The sequence below is a fragment of the Phalangium opilio genome, unplaced genomic scaffold (assembly GCF_054372755.1).
Source record: "Phalangium opilio isolate 3A_F unplaced genomic scaffold, DU_Popi_V2 ptg001170l_1, whole genome shotgun sequence".
NCBI classification, from domain to species: domain Eukaryota; kingdom Metazoa; phylum Arthropoda; class Arachnida; order Opiliones; family Phalangiidae; genus Phalangium; species Phalangium opilio.
In genome coordinates this window covers 13,852,661-13,866,600 of record NW_028324255.1, presented here as the reverse complement: position 1 = coordinate 13,866,600, position 13,940 = coordinate 13,852,661, and the positions used below count along the sequence as shown (strand labels likewise).

At 36.5% G+C, this 13,940-nt stretch overlaps 1 long non-coding RNA gene across 1 annotated transcript; it reads right to left on the bottom strand.

Moving 5' to 3' along the window:
- Positions 1 to 368: 368 nt before the first annotated feature.
- Positions 369 to 933, bottom strand: LOC149587418 (uncharacterized). The gene is made up of 3 exons (XR_016380311.1): positions 861 to 933; positions 619 to 733; positions 369 to 555 (listed from the first exon to the last, which is right to left on the bottom strand). It is a non-coding gene; the product is annotated as an uncharacterized LOC149587418 (long non-coding RNA).
- Positions 934 to 13,940: the final 13,007 nt, after the last annotated feature.

Sequence of the window (13,940 nt, the reverse complement as noted above, 5' to 3'; positions counted from 1 at the left end):
GGAAATAGGGAGTCAACATATTCTTGTGTTTCATTATTATTTCTCCAACAGTTCCATAAAAGTTGGACATTTACCAACTACATATTTACATACATTGCTGGAGAATATCCGAATTCGAGTATAAGATAGCTAACAATTTACGGCATACTGGCAAATGTCAAGTTCAAAACTGGGAATAAAGGTACATTTTACGAGTTCATGGACGTAACTGGTTCGGCCTCCAGTTTTACCGCTCTCCATTGTCGAAGCAGTCTTCTTTCATATATCGCCTTTCAAGATGGTCACTATCTTCTTGATCTCTTCCAACCAACAATCTTCCTCACTGACATCATTAACCTATCTGTGTTCCCTGATGTTTTATGCAGTTATCCTTCCTCTGCTGTGTGGTGTTTTGACAGTGAATGAAGTTATTAAAGTACATTGTCCCTATATTGCTATCTTTAATTTGCTAAAATAAACCTGTTGGTAACAGAAGAAAATGAAGAGAAATTCCTACTATAGAGGTCAAAAATAGTTCCCATTCGAGTTCATGTCAAACACGTCATAACCACAAATCTATAATAAAAGAAAAGCATATGAATATTTCTATTTGTTAGACATGTGTGCAACATTATTTACCAGTTGAACATTAATGCAATAGTTGCTTAATAAAAGGTAGAAGTATTTCTTTCGCTGTTGGTGCTTTGATTATAAAATAGGTACAGTTCATGGTGCCAAGTGCCAGGGAAGATGGCTGTGACAGTCATGGAATATATATTATAAGTATAACGAATCAGGCTTTCATGACCCATAAGGATTAGGCAATCATATTTGTATCAAAACACAATTATCTTGGTCGTGGCCAATGAATGTGGAAATACCTTCGCTATGGGATGGTGCCTCATTTCATGTTCCAATCATTTACTAGCGTGCCTCTGTTGCTGGAAACTTATCTTACAGAACCAAACAATAAGTCAATAACAGAAACAATAAAATCTTTCTTTACTACTTACTGCAGTCTACAGAGGAGTTTCTTCGTCATAAGCCTCGGTGTTAATCCTTTTCGACTTCGGGCAGAGTTTGACTTTATTTTCCCACAAGACAAAGGCATGTTTTTTAAATTATAACAACGCAAACCCTTATATTTTGTAAACTAACAGTATTTAAAACAATAATTTAGTTGTCTTTCTTTCTAAAGTCAACAACACCAAGAACAATATAATCCATTACCTGCCATTACCGCCATTAGCAACGACGAAGTGTAGTCTGCTAAGTTCCGGTGAAAGAAGAAAGCAAAAAAACCGGTCAATTAACCGATTCATGGTGCTGAACGGTTTGCCGAGTTCTAAAATTACTACTTTGAATTTGGTGTATATTTTGACACGTGTCAATGTCGTCTGCTCGAAAATTTCAACCTATCACAAGTCTTAAGTGAGATTTGCCCCAAAACCGCCACCGCCAATGAAAAGCCCTAAGTTCGATCCTGACCGACCAATCAGCGAGCTTAAGTCCGGGGGAGGAGCATACTTTTTCTGCAGAATACGGCCCCAGGTTCTTTGTTTTTTTTAAATAATTTGAATACTAGACTTGGTTTCAATTTTTTTAAGCTTTATATTGTGAATAAAAAGTTAAAAAGGACCCTAAACCCCCCTTTCGGCTACTTCAGTACAAAGGTAAACGCGAGAAATTCAAGCCAAACACGGGTAAAATATTCCAAAGCCGACAAGAGTTCGCGGTAGAGAGGCAGCGTGACGATATGAACTCGCATTACGTTTGACGGGTTCGCGGTAAATAATTTGGTCAACTAGGGTGTGATTTCTATCGGGAAATGGTGAAGGAGCGCACGCGCAGTAGGCCAATCGAGGGCGTATTAATGTCTAAAAAATAAAGACGTCTACGATGAGAGTTAAAAGTTGGCGAGACCAAATCTTTCTCTCCTGAATAGACCAAAAAAAGGAATGAAACAAACGGTATAAGCTTGAAAAAATTGATTCGAAATATACTTTTTAATATTTTATTACTCAACGTCTAATAAAAATCAATGAAATTTTTACGCCCTCGATTGGCCTACTGCGCGTGCGCTCCTTCACCATTTCCCGATAGAAATCACGCCCTAGTTGACCAAATTATTTATCGCAAACCCGTCAAACGTTATGGATTAATTTACAACTACACTTGACTTACCTGCATGGGATTTCAGAACCAAATGATCGTTTCATAGACGGTGTCAGTTTGCTAGATGCCTTAGCGACAGGCAAACAAACCGACAGCTAAAATTAAGCAACATTAAAACCGGATATTATCATAGGTTTATAAGATATGTTCCATAAGTATGACACTATCTACACTTCGAAATGCTAGAGATTTAATGAGAAGGACGCGATTATTCAATAAGAAAAAAAAAGAACCAAGTGTTTACATAAATTTCAAAACAGAAAAATTATTAACGTGTTTGGTAAATTAAAGTTTGAAAAAATAAAGAGAGTCGATTAGAAAATTAAGTAATTACAAATAAAAAAGTGTAAATATTTTGTCTTCTAGCTTGGGTGATCTTGTCCGTAGTTTTGAAAGTCATCGCCGAGAGAGATAGCAAGACATCGTGTAACGTATATCCAATAACGGATGTCACCTGGAATCATCGGAATGACCAGCGACAGAAAAATTCAAGAATATCAGCCGCATCTAAAAGTAGAATATTAATAACACATATTAAGCTATTGCCTACTATAATCAATAGGCTTCAAAATAGTAATTTATGTCTACATAATTTAAGAACGGGTCCTTAATTAAAAACACCGGCTACCAAATTCATAGAGAGAAACCAACTAACTGCCACCCTGAATTAAAGAAAGACTCTGGATAACTATTTCCCATAATTGTATAGAAAATAACTTTAGGAAAACCAGCCATTTATTTATTTTAAATTAAAATTATTCCCACATTCCCCCTAAATAAAAACTAGGTTTAAATGTGACAAGGCTTAACGTAGGCTTAGGGCGAGGGGCTTGCCACTGGGCGAAAAAGTGTACAAGTGATTTCAGATTTCAAGTGATTTCAAATGACTTCAAGCGATTTCAAATGACTTCAAGCGATTTCAAATGACTTCAAGCGATTTCAAATGACTTCAAGCGATTTCAAATGATTTCAAGCGAGTTCAAAGATTTCAAGCGATTTCAAATGATTTCCAATGATTTCAATCTGATTTCCAGTGATTTCAATCTGATTTCCAATGATTTCAATCTGATTTCCAATGATTTCAATCTGATTTCCAATGATTTCAATCTGATTTCCAATGATTTCAATCTGATTTCCAATGATTTCAATCTGATTTCCAATGAATTCAATTTCATTTCCACTGAATTCAATTTCATTTCAAATTAATTCAATTTGATTTCCAAAGAATTCATGTGATTTCCAAAGAATTCATGTGATTTCCAAAGAAATCACGTGATTTCCAAAGAATTCACATAATTTCATATGAATTCAAACTGATTTCATATGAGTTAATATGAATTCAATCTGATTTCCAAGGATTTCATATGAATTCAGTCTGATTTCCAAGGATTTCATATGAATTCAATCTAAATTTTTATGAAATCACAAGAATTACAAGGAAATCACAAGAATTACAAGAATTACAAGGAAATCACAAGAATTACAAGGAAATCACAAGAATTACAAGGAAATCACAAGAATTACAAGGAAATCACAAGAATTACAAGGAAATCACAAGAATTACAAGGAAATCACAAGAATTACAAGGAAATCACAAGAATTACAAGGAAATCACAAGAATTACAAGGAAATCACAAGAATTACAAGGAAATCACAAGAATTACAAGGAAATCACAAGAATTACAAGGAAATCACAAGAATTACAAGGAAATCACAAGAATTACAAGGAAATCACTATCTAGCTAGCCTGGTAAATCACGGAAAATCACGAGGGGTCGGACGTTTAGGAAAAAGTGTACGGGATTTCGAAATCCCATTTGATTTCGTCGGATTTCATTTGATTTCGTTTGATTTCGTCGGATTTTGTTTGATTTCAGAATTTGATAAAATCCAATGGATTTCATCGAATTTTGAGATTTTCCCCGTGATTCCGTCGGATATTGCTATTTTTACCGTGATTTCGACTGATTTTGCGATATTCCCCTTGATTTCGTTGGATTTTGAGGTTTTTCGCGTGATTTCGTTGGATTTTGAGGTTTTTCGCGTGATTTCGTTGGATTTTGAGGTTTTTCGCGTGATTTCCTGGGATTTTGAGGTTTTTTGCGTGATTTCCTCGGTTTTTGAGATTTTTCCCCGTAATTTCGTCGGATTTTGTGATTTCTTTTGATTTTGGATTTCGTGAATTTTGTAATGGATTTCACGATTTCTTTACTGATTTTGCTTCTGATTTTGTGATTTTTATGTTGATTTCGTGATTTCTTTGTTGATTTTGTGATTTTTTTACTGATTTTATGATTTCTTTACCGATTTTGTGATTTCGTTGCTGATTTCGGATTTTTTATTTGATTTCGAAATCAGCATTGATTTCGGATTTCTTAAATTGGATTTCACGGGTAGCGTACGGGATTTCATGAATGACCGACCCCTCGGAAAATCACCACTAGGCCGCACTAGGCGCGGAACCGAGCGCGGAATTTTCCCACGGCCTGAGTCATGCAAACATCTTAAATATACTTCGGAATAGACCAATTTGAATATTATTGTGTAAAGAGAAACATGGACGTTGGGGTAATATTCGAATTTACCTATAGGATTAATACTAGTTCACAATGATTAAACCAATATAGACCAAGATTTCAAGAATTCACAATGATTTCACTAAGAATTCACAATGATTTCACTATGAATTCACTATGATTTCAAGTATTCAATTTGAATTCAAAATAATTTCCAGACTTCATATTAATTTCGAAATGATTTCAAGATTGCGTTTTGATTTCGAAATGATTTCAAGATTGCGTTTTGATTTCGAAATGATTTCAAGACTGCGTTTTGATTTCGAAATGATTTCAAGACGATTTCTAGAATTCATTATGATTTCACTACGATTTCATTTTGATTTCACTACGATTTCATTATGATTTCACTACGATTTCATTATGATTTCACTACGATTTCAATATGATTATACTACGATTTCAATATGATTTCACTACGAATTCAAGAATTCACTTTGATTTCAATATGATTTCACTACGAATTCAAGAATTCACTTTGATTTCAAAATGATTTCAAGAATTCACTTTGATTTCAAAATGATTTCAAGAATTCACTTTGATTTCAAAATGATTTCAAGATTTTATTTTGATTTCAAAATGATTTCATGTCGAGTGTACACTTGATTTCACAAGTGGCTAGCCCCTCGGCTTAGGGCAACCTCATGTTTAAAGTTATCTCTGCGGGACTTGATTTTCGGAAAATCGGTCAGAGAAATCACGAAACTATCAAGAATCGACCTCAAAAGCCACGATTACGATCCGATTTGCGAGAAAGGTTTTCCGAAGTGACTTCGACGGCTTCAAAGCAAAGAATGAGTTCCGTTGTAAATTGTTTCCAAAATAGAATTCAATGACGGCGAAGAGCTCTAGATTCTAAGCTGATTCCGGGACGGCGAAGAGAGAAATGACGAAACGTCAGCGAAAGGCCTGTGTATTCGTTGATTGGGAAGAGCGGAGCTGGAACGATCTTGACTCCACGGTGCCGATCAGAGAAAGAAACGTAGATTGTAAACAGTGATGCCAGGTGGGAAAAATGGAATTTCCCTTTCCAACCCTTAAAATTTCCCTTTTTGGTCCAAAATTTCCCTAGTTCAGGGTTGCCAGATTCCGCGCATAGAAAATGATAGAATTATAGCATTTCAACTATTTTTAGCGATGTATTTTCGTAACGGCCACAAAGGGTCAGTTATTTAGCAGACGACTTTCGATAATTCAATGTTTGGAAATACGAAAACTTGTAGCAGGGCTGCCATCTAATGTGAATCCAACGTAATTAATAAGTCAATTTGATGAAGTTGTTTAATTTTTTATGCTGATATTGTTGACTTTGAATTAAATATTTCTTCCCGTGGAATTTCCCTAGATTTAGCAAATTTTTGGTGGAATTTCCCTTTTCCCTTTTTACCGTTTTTAGGAGTCAAAATTTCCCTAGATATGGGAAATTTCCCTCAATCTGGCATCACTGAAAAAGGTCTGACAACCCCTACTCTTAGTTTTCGCCGTCAGTGGCGCTGCGAACGAAGGAGCGCGCACAAAGATGCGTCGTGACTCTGGCGTGAAATTAAAGAACAGTGCTAGGCCTAAATAAAATAAATAGCAATTTACATACATACTTATACCAGGAGTTCATAATAACCCCCCTTCGGGGGGGAAGTACGAAACTAGTTAAAAAGCCCGTAACAACAAAGTTTCGCCGTAAAGCTCAGCGGATTTATACACCGCTTAACTCACAAAGAAATAGTTACCCCACGCGCATTAATTTCCCATATTCCGGGTTAGCACTATTTTTATCTTGTGATTTTGGGAGCGAAAATGGCTCGCGAGTCGCGTCTGTCGGCGCTGTCAGCCGCGGTGTACATTAAGCCTTGGCTAAGAAGTTGGCTTAGCGATGGTTTCTAGTTTTCTACAAAACATTTAAACGATCGTCAATGATGTTTTGTTGAGTTATGTGTGAGTGAGAATTCCGTGGTTAAATTAAAACGGTATGGACAAATTTATTCGCAGTATCTTTAATATAAGAATTCCATCGTGTTTCTACGTCCACATACTCGCTCCCAGCCAAGTTTTGGAACGAAAACCAAGGAGTATAGATACTACTACAATCTATTGTAAAGTTGTATGTCCATCAACAGGATAGTCCTTTATATGCGCAACGACAAAATCTTGTTGTTTGCGATTTTTACCATTAGCTCTATGGCAAGTTTCGTACTTCCCCCCCGAAGGGGGGTTATTATGAACTCCTGCTTATACGTTAAGCCTAAATATATAAACAATGAATTAAATTACAATAAAAGGAGCACGTCATAGGTTACGTCACAATTACCGTAATGGTCACGATGACGTCACATTTACGTAATGTTCACGTGATCTATGACGTCACAATTACGTATTGGTCACGTGACCTATGACGTCACAATTACGTAATGGTCACGTGACCTATGACGTCACGATTACGCAATGGTCATGTGACCTATGACGTCACAATTACGCAATGGTCAAGTGAGCTATGACGTCACAATTACGCAAGGGTCAAGGGACCTATGACGTCACAGTTACGTAATGCTCACGTGATCTATGACGTCACAATTACGTAAAGGTCACGTGACCTATGACGTCACGATTACGCAATGGTTACGTGACCTATGACGTCGCAATTACGCAATGGTCATGTGACCTATGACGCCACAATTACGCAATGGTCAAGTGACCTATGACGTCACAGTTGCGTAATGCTCACGTGATCTATGACGTCACAATTACGTAAAGGTCACGTGACCTATGACGTCACGATTACGCAATGGTTACGTGACCTATGACGTCACAATTACGCAATGGTCATGTGACCTATGACGCCACGGTATATTCCTGTACCCTCATTTCACAATTACGTAATGGTTACGTCATAGGTTATATACATAAAACTATGAGTTCCGTTCTGTTCAATTCAAGGGGTTTCACGTGACCACTACGTAACTGTGACGTCAAAGGTCACGTGACCATCGCCTGAGTTTGAATTACAGAAGTCCATAATCCCGGAGTGCATTTTTTGTTATCGGCTTAATGACTATGGTCTTCTGTTAATAATCTGATCTTATGAATATAGTAGCTATTTTGTACTTCAATATATATCAATGAATCGGTAACTCGTGACGTATGTTCTGTATTTAATTAATAAAATCATGTTAGTTTTGCGTTACTATATTTCTACTCTATTCTCTTGAGAAAGTACTTTAAATAATTCTAATATAGTGCGCCTAATTCAGAGGATATATGATGCACTAATTAGTAAGCTTACAAATAAAAATGATTTTATCGTCCAGATTTATGAATATTAACGCAAATTTTTATTTTCAAATATAATACATATATTCTAGTATTAAAGGAATACTCTACTCCGTAAAGTACCGATTTTTAACGCTAGATGGCGAGACCTTCAGGAGGCGTGTACGTTTTATTTGAAATATGTACATCAGCCCCCATTGGCCAATTGAGTCACGTGGTACAAAGACCTTACATTAGGGACTGAGAAATATAACAGAAACCGTGGCTTGCAGAAGCGCTGGGTTTGGGGGTCCGAATTTTGGTAAATCTCGCGTCTTTCCTCTCTCTCGTACCGGGTTTATTTGAATTTCTTTCCCCATCCGAGGCTCCGAGCGTGGGAAAGTTTTGGTTTAGGAACGATTCTGTTTAGGCTTGTTATATTTTTTCTTTCGGTCGGACGCGATATCGGTTAACGGCTTAACGCTGGTTATTTTTTTCGTTCGGTCGTTGCGCGAAATTTGTTGGTGAAACCGTGAAAACTAGAAACACTTGTTGCTCTGTCTATAAGGGATTTACTGCGGCCATTTCAAATAGTAAGTAATTATATTACCATTCATTATATTGTATATTTTAAACGCTTTAGTTATTCCGCTTTTTTTATACTATATTTCTACTCTATTCTCTTGAGAAAGTACTTTAAATAATTCTAATATAGTGGGCCTAATTCAGAGGATATATGATGCACTAATTAGTAAGCTTACAAATAAAAATGATTTTATCGTCCAGATTTATGAATATTAACGCAAATTTTTATTTTCAAATATAATACATATATTCTAGTATCAATATATTACATTTGGTTTTTTTAAAGATAAATAATTAAAATGATACAATAATTCATTGAAATGAATGGATGTTGAGTCCAGATCCTGAAAAAAGAAAAAAAATTAAGCAAAGTTTTCCCACGCTTCCGGAAATTGGTGTTCTTGGATGTAAAACAACCTTATTTTTGCTGGAAACTGAAATATTAGCATGGATAGGTGTGTTCTCATGATTGTTCCTTTTTTCAGATTCTGAAAATAAAATCAAAATTATGAAAAATGCATGTTTGAACGGATTCGAAAAACACCGATAGAAAGCATGAATCCTAAACAGCTATAATTTATAGAGAATTTACATAGCATTATTTTTCTTAACCCGTACGGTTAGTGAGACACGAAACAACTGGCCCGGCAGTGTGGACCTGAATTATCTCTTACTTGGCATTGATTTTTTCATCGCGATCTTTCAAACCAAACGTTTATTGTAATTTATAGATTCAGTTATCATAACATTGATAAAAACTATTGAAACCATATCGACCCTATTGGCCTTTCCAAAAGTTACAAAAATCCTCGAAACAAAGATGTGTTTTCTCTCATTTTTCGTGTTATTACGCTCTTCTTCACTCGAGGTCCTTGCTTTCGAACAGAATGGAGACGAAACCCTACCGAATGTTATTATTATGCTTATATTTGTTAAAAAAAACCTCCCTTAGTACGTTGCCTGCGTCGACAAGTATGACATTTCCCATTGCTATTTTACCACGTTAAAGATAAAGGGTTTGATATGATGAGAAAGTTTCGGCTAACAGGGTAAGCTTCCACGGACTTTTTCACATTAAGTGTCACACTTATTTTGTCGTCACGTAAATTATGACAACACGGATATTTTCGATATTGTAAACTCTTCAAAGATGGGTGGTTTGGGTGATCTTGGAGTTTTCGTGGGCCGTCCCAAACAGAGAGAAGAGAAACTTTGGACCAAATGGCAGTTGAAGGAACCTTGACTTGAACTCGGCGAATCCTCCCTATTCACCCTGTGTGCTATTCTAATAATTATAATTCCGACGCTTCTCCATGAACCCATAAAAACCCTGAGAGTGTTCAAAGACAGAATTGATCTCCTTGACCCCGTTCTCAGGTTAAAGCTTTGTTTCCACAAGGTCGCCCATCATCAATTCTCTCAACTTTAGCTCATTTCTTCAACTCTAAATTTGGCGCATTTTTGACGCGCGTTTTCATTTACGCGTCCTTTTTCTCGCGCCAATGAAAACTAAGCTTTACGGCAACTTTAATACTGTTAAAAGTTATCTCGCGTTTCTCAATTCCTTAAAACTAGAGCGGCTTTAGTGACTAAACGGTAGCTACCCTTAGATAAGACTTGATACTGCCTTTTATGTATAAGGGGTGGTTTTTTAATTGGATGTAACTGTTTTCGTATTATGTTTTTGTTTTGAAAATATTACACTGAACTAAAATCCGGGTCCTTAATGTGTGGTTAAAATTTCAAAGATATCCTTGCAATAGTTTTCCTTATAAAAAATAAAGTTTCTAAGTCAGAAGATGAAATTATAATTGCAGAGTTATTAGCCAAAAAGGATATCGTAACCATATAATTGGAAAACTGTATTGAAAATTAAAAATTTAAGTTAGTTTAAATGATAATTCTAAAAGAAACAGGTTTGAAATTCAGGCATCTTGGTCGCGATCACCCGTTATTTACCATTGAAGCGTGGTTTTCACCAGTTCTTTGGGTCACCGGTTTTTCACACTGGTGCTTATAACGACAAGGACAAGCTCAATACTCTTTTATACGCATTTATCTTTCTAAAAATTACGACTTTAATGTTCATAGACGTAAACGAAGTCATATTTAAACTTTAGCTAATTGTGATTGTCCACTCTTGTTTAACGCGTCCACGTTTTACTCGCGAACGCATGGAGGCATTATACTTCCTCACAACGATAGACATCACTTAAGCCTAACTTTAAAATTACTTACTTGATAACTAGGACGTGGTTAGATTCATAAAAGATCAACGTTCCCAATGAGACTCCATTTTTTCCTGTATTGGACCCCTGATGGATCACACGGTCCAGAATACGCATCCAAGATGTTCTTTGGCAAAAGCCGGAGAGGAAGGTATACGTTTATAAATATGAAACGACATGGAAATTCGAAGCACCATGGAATAGGCCTAAGACAAAATAACAATAAATTAATTATCAGCGATTTTACTCGTCCATAAGAGAGGCTGGGTTATTTACTCTTGATAACAGTCTTTTCTGGTCGTACCAAGGAGCTAAGAGACTATTTTGTGTCCCATTTCCATTCATGACCCATTCTTTTCAGATATGTAAAGGCAGTGGTGGACTTGGATTGCGGTGTGGGAGTGATTTTAAAAACGCCAAAATAACAATAAATTAATTAACAGCGATTTTACTCGTCCATAAGAGAGACTCTTGATAATAGTCTTTTCTGGTCGTACCAAGGAGCTAAGAGACTATTTCGCGTCCCATTTCCATTCATGACCCATTATTCTCATATATGTGGGCGCAGTGGCGGAGTTGCAATAGGGTGTGGGAGTGATTTTAAAACCGTTAAAAGAGCTCAAAATAGATCTTCGTTCTTTCACATCCGACAACGGACCATCTCTGGTTTCGAAAACTGAATATAAAATGAAAAAAATTAAAATCATCTCACCCTTGATGCAACATCGTATTTAACAATATTTAACCCCAAAAATGGTGTGAGCAATGGACCATTCTTGTGTGGTAAACAACAGTATTCTTATGTAGTTTAGGGTGTCTCTTTTTTGTCGTGGTCTCCCGTTATCACCAGCCTATGTTTATACCCCAATCATGCCCGAATCAAGGCATACCTTTCCACCCCTTACGCTACTGATGTTTTAAAGTTTAGGGGGAAAATAAAAGTAGGGAAAAACACGAACAAGTTTACATCATGGTTTTTATAAGTGATCATGCTCTTGTATAGACCAATTCGGAAATAACAAACAGATAAACCAACAAAGGCGAGGCCACCATTGGGGTATTCTCCCTCGCGCCAAGAAGCAACACCAGACGGGAAGACGGGAAGCTAACCGAATCGCACTGCCTCTGGCGGAGCTTCATGGCGAGAGAGAGAATACCCCAATGGACTGTGTGTTGGGTTCTCTGTTTGTAAATTGGTCTATAGACACTTTTGGGAAGAAAATTATTGAACGAAAACCTCGCCAGCAATCGAGGAGAGGTTTTTAACCCCTGTCGCGTGTCATACAAAAAGAAAGAGTAAAATAAAGGGTAGACTATTGTCTCATATAATTTAATTCCAGGTTGTGGTGAAATAGATTTTTGGTAGCAGGGAAAAGACTAGTTCTGTGTTGGTATAGATTAGCATTATTATTTTTACGCAATACATATCCCCGTAGAAAACATGTTAATCTCCGTGTTAAGCTCCATTCTTTTTATTTTACTTACGTTCTCATGGAAATTTGGTTACATATACTGTACTTGTAATTGCAATATTGATTATACTCTCAGGGCGTTAGATACAGTCAACAGAAATATCGAAGCCTTTTATTTAACCCCACAATTACAATCCGCGCAGTTTACGTTGTGGTTCACAACCCAAGCTCTTGCAATTGGTAAGAGACTATATTTCATTCATTTCAAATTCCAGTAAAGTTCTTATTTCTTTTTTAATTATTATTGCCTAAATTTGAAAGACTAGTATAAGAAAGTATAAGTGTTAAATTAAATTGTAAATCGTGTAAGGGAGAAGGGATTAAGACGAGTCTGGCTTTCAACCCGGTGACTTCAGGCCATGCCCATTGTTCGACCAGAATTAGCAGTCCCAAAGAGAAACCAGTAGTGGGGTATTTAAACGATATTTTACTTTTAAAGTGCTAGTGGTACAAATTATTATGAATTAAATTGGAGGTAGTGTAAAAACGGTTACACAAGGTCATCTAAGAGGAACCAAAATGGTGACAAAGGAGACAAAAATTGTATATGATGTTTTTTTGACAAAGCGAAATAGACAAATAGACTAACACACAGGGTGCGAGACCGCCATTGGGGAATCATCCCTCTTACCAAGAAGCTAAGACAGAGGCAGTGCGATTAGGTTAGGCCCCGCGTGTAGTGAACTAGGGCTCCGTGACTCCGTCTGACGTTGTTTCTTGGCGCGAGGGAGAATAACCCAATGGCGGTCTCACCCCTGCGCTTTGGTTTCTCTGTTTGTAATAAACGAATTGGTCTATGGATATTTTTCATTTTATTTAGGATTATTGAATTATCAGTTGAAACTAGGGAAATGGCAGAAAACGAATTTGAATTTCTTGGCAGTGGTAGATATTTTAAATACAGGTACTGTACAATTAGAAATTGTATATCTATCTCGTTTATTTCAACAATTCGTCAATTATTATAGGTACGCCAATGAGACTCCCATAAATTTTACGACAATAACGGTGAGTTCACAATTCAAATTATTTTTATTGAAACAATATTGTAGATGGTAGTTACGTTTAATGTTTTTGTCAGGAAACATGGGCAATGGCGAATCAAGTGTCGCGGTACGAAAACACGGCAGATTATCTAAAACGATCAATGAACACGAGGTACTTTTCGTTGTAATTTGCTTTAGCTTCAAATATTTCCCGAACGAGAGAGTACTGTGTTAAGGACTTCAGATGTACACACGCAATCTAGATTATCATTGCTGAGAAAGTAGTCTTTTTGAAATTTTCTATAGCACATGAGTGTAGTCCTCACTCGTTCGGCCAAACATATTCCTTAATACCATGATTTTACCATATCATGTAATTGTTTCGGACGGGAGTCTATAAGGACTGCCTTTCAAGAAGCAATGTCTAACTCATAAATTTCTGTTCGATAGTTCGTAATTTAATTGTTTTCAATGACTTCCAGAGCAATATTCGAAGGTAATAAATTCGATTTCTATGACGTTATTAAAATTTATTCTGAACCTGATTTATTGAACGTAAGTGGTTTTTGAAATAATGTGGAAGAATTCTTGCAACACATATTTACTTTTTGTTTAGAAAGTTCATTGTGCCATGATTGCCGCGCCGCTCTCATTTTTCTATGGCCGTCAGGAATATTTTAGTCCGTCTTTGCCCTA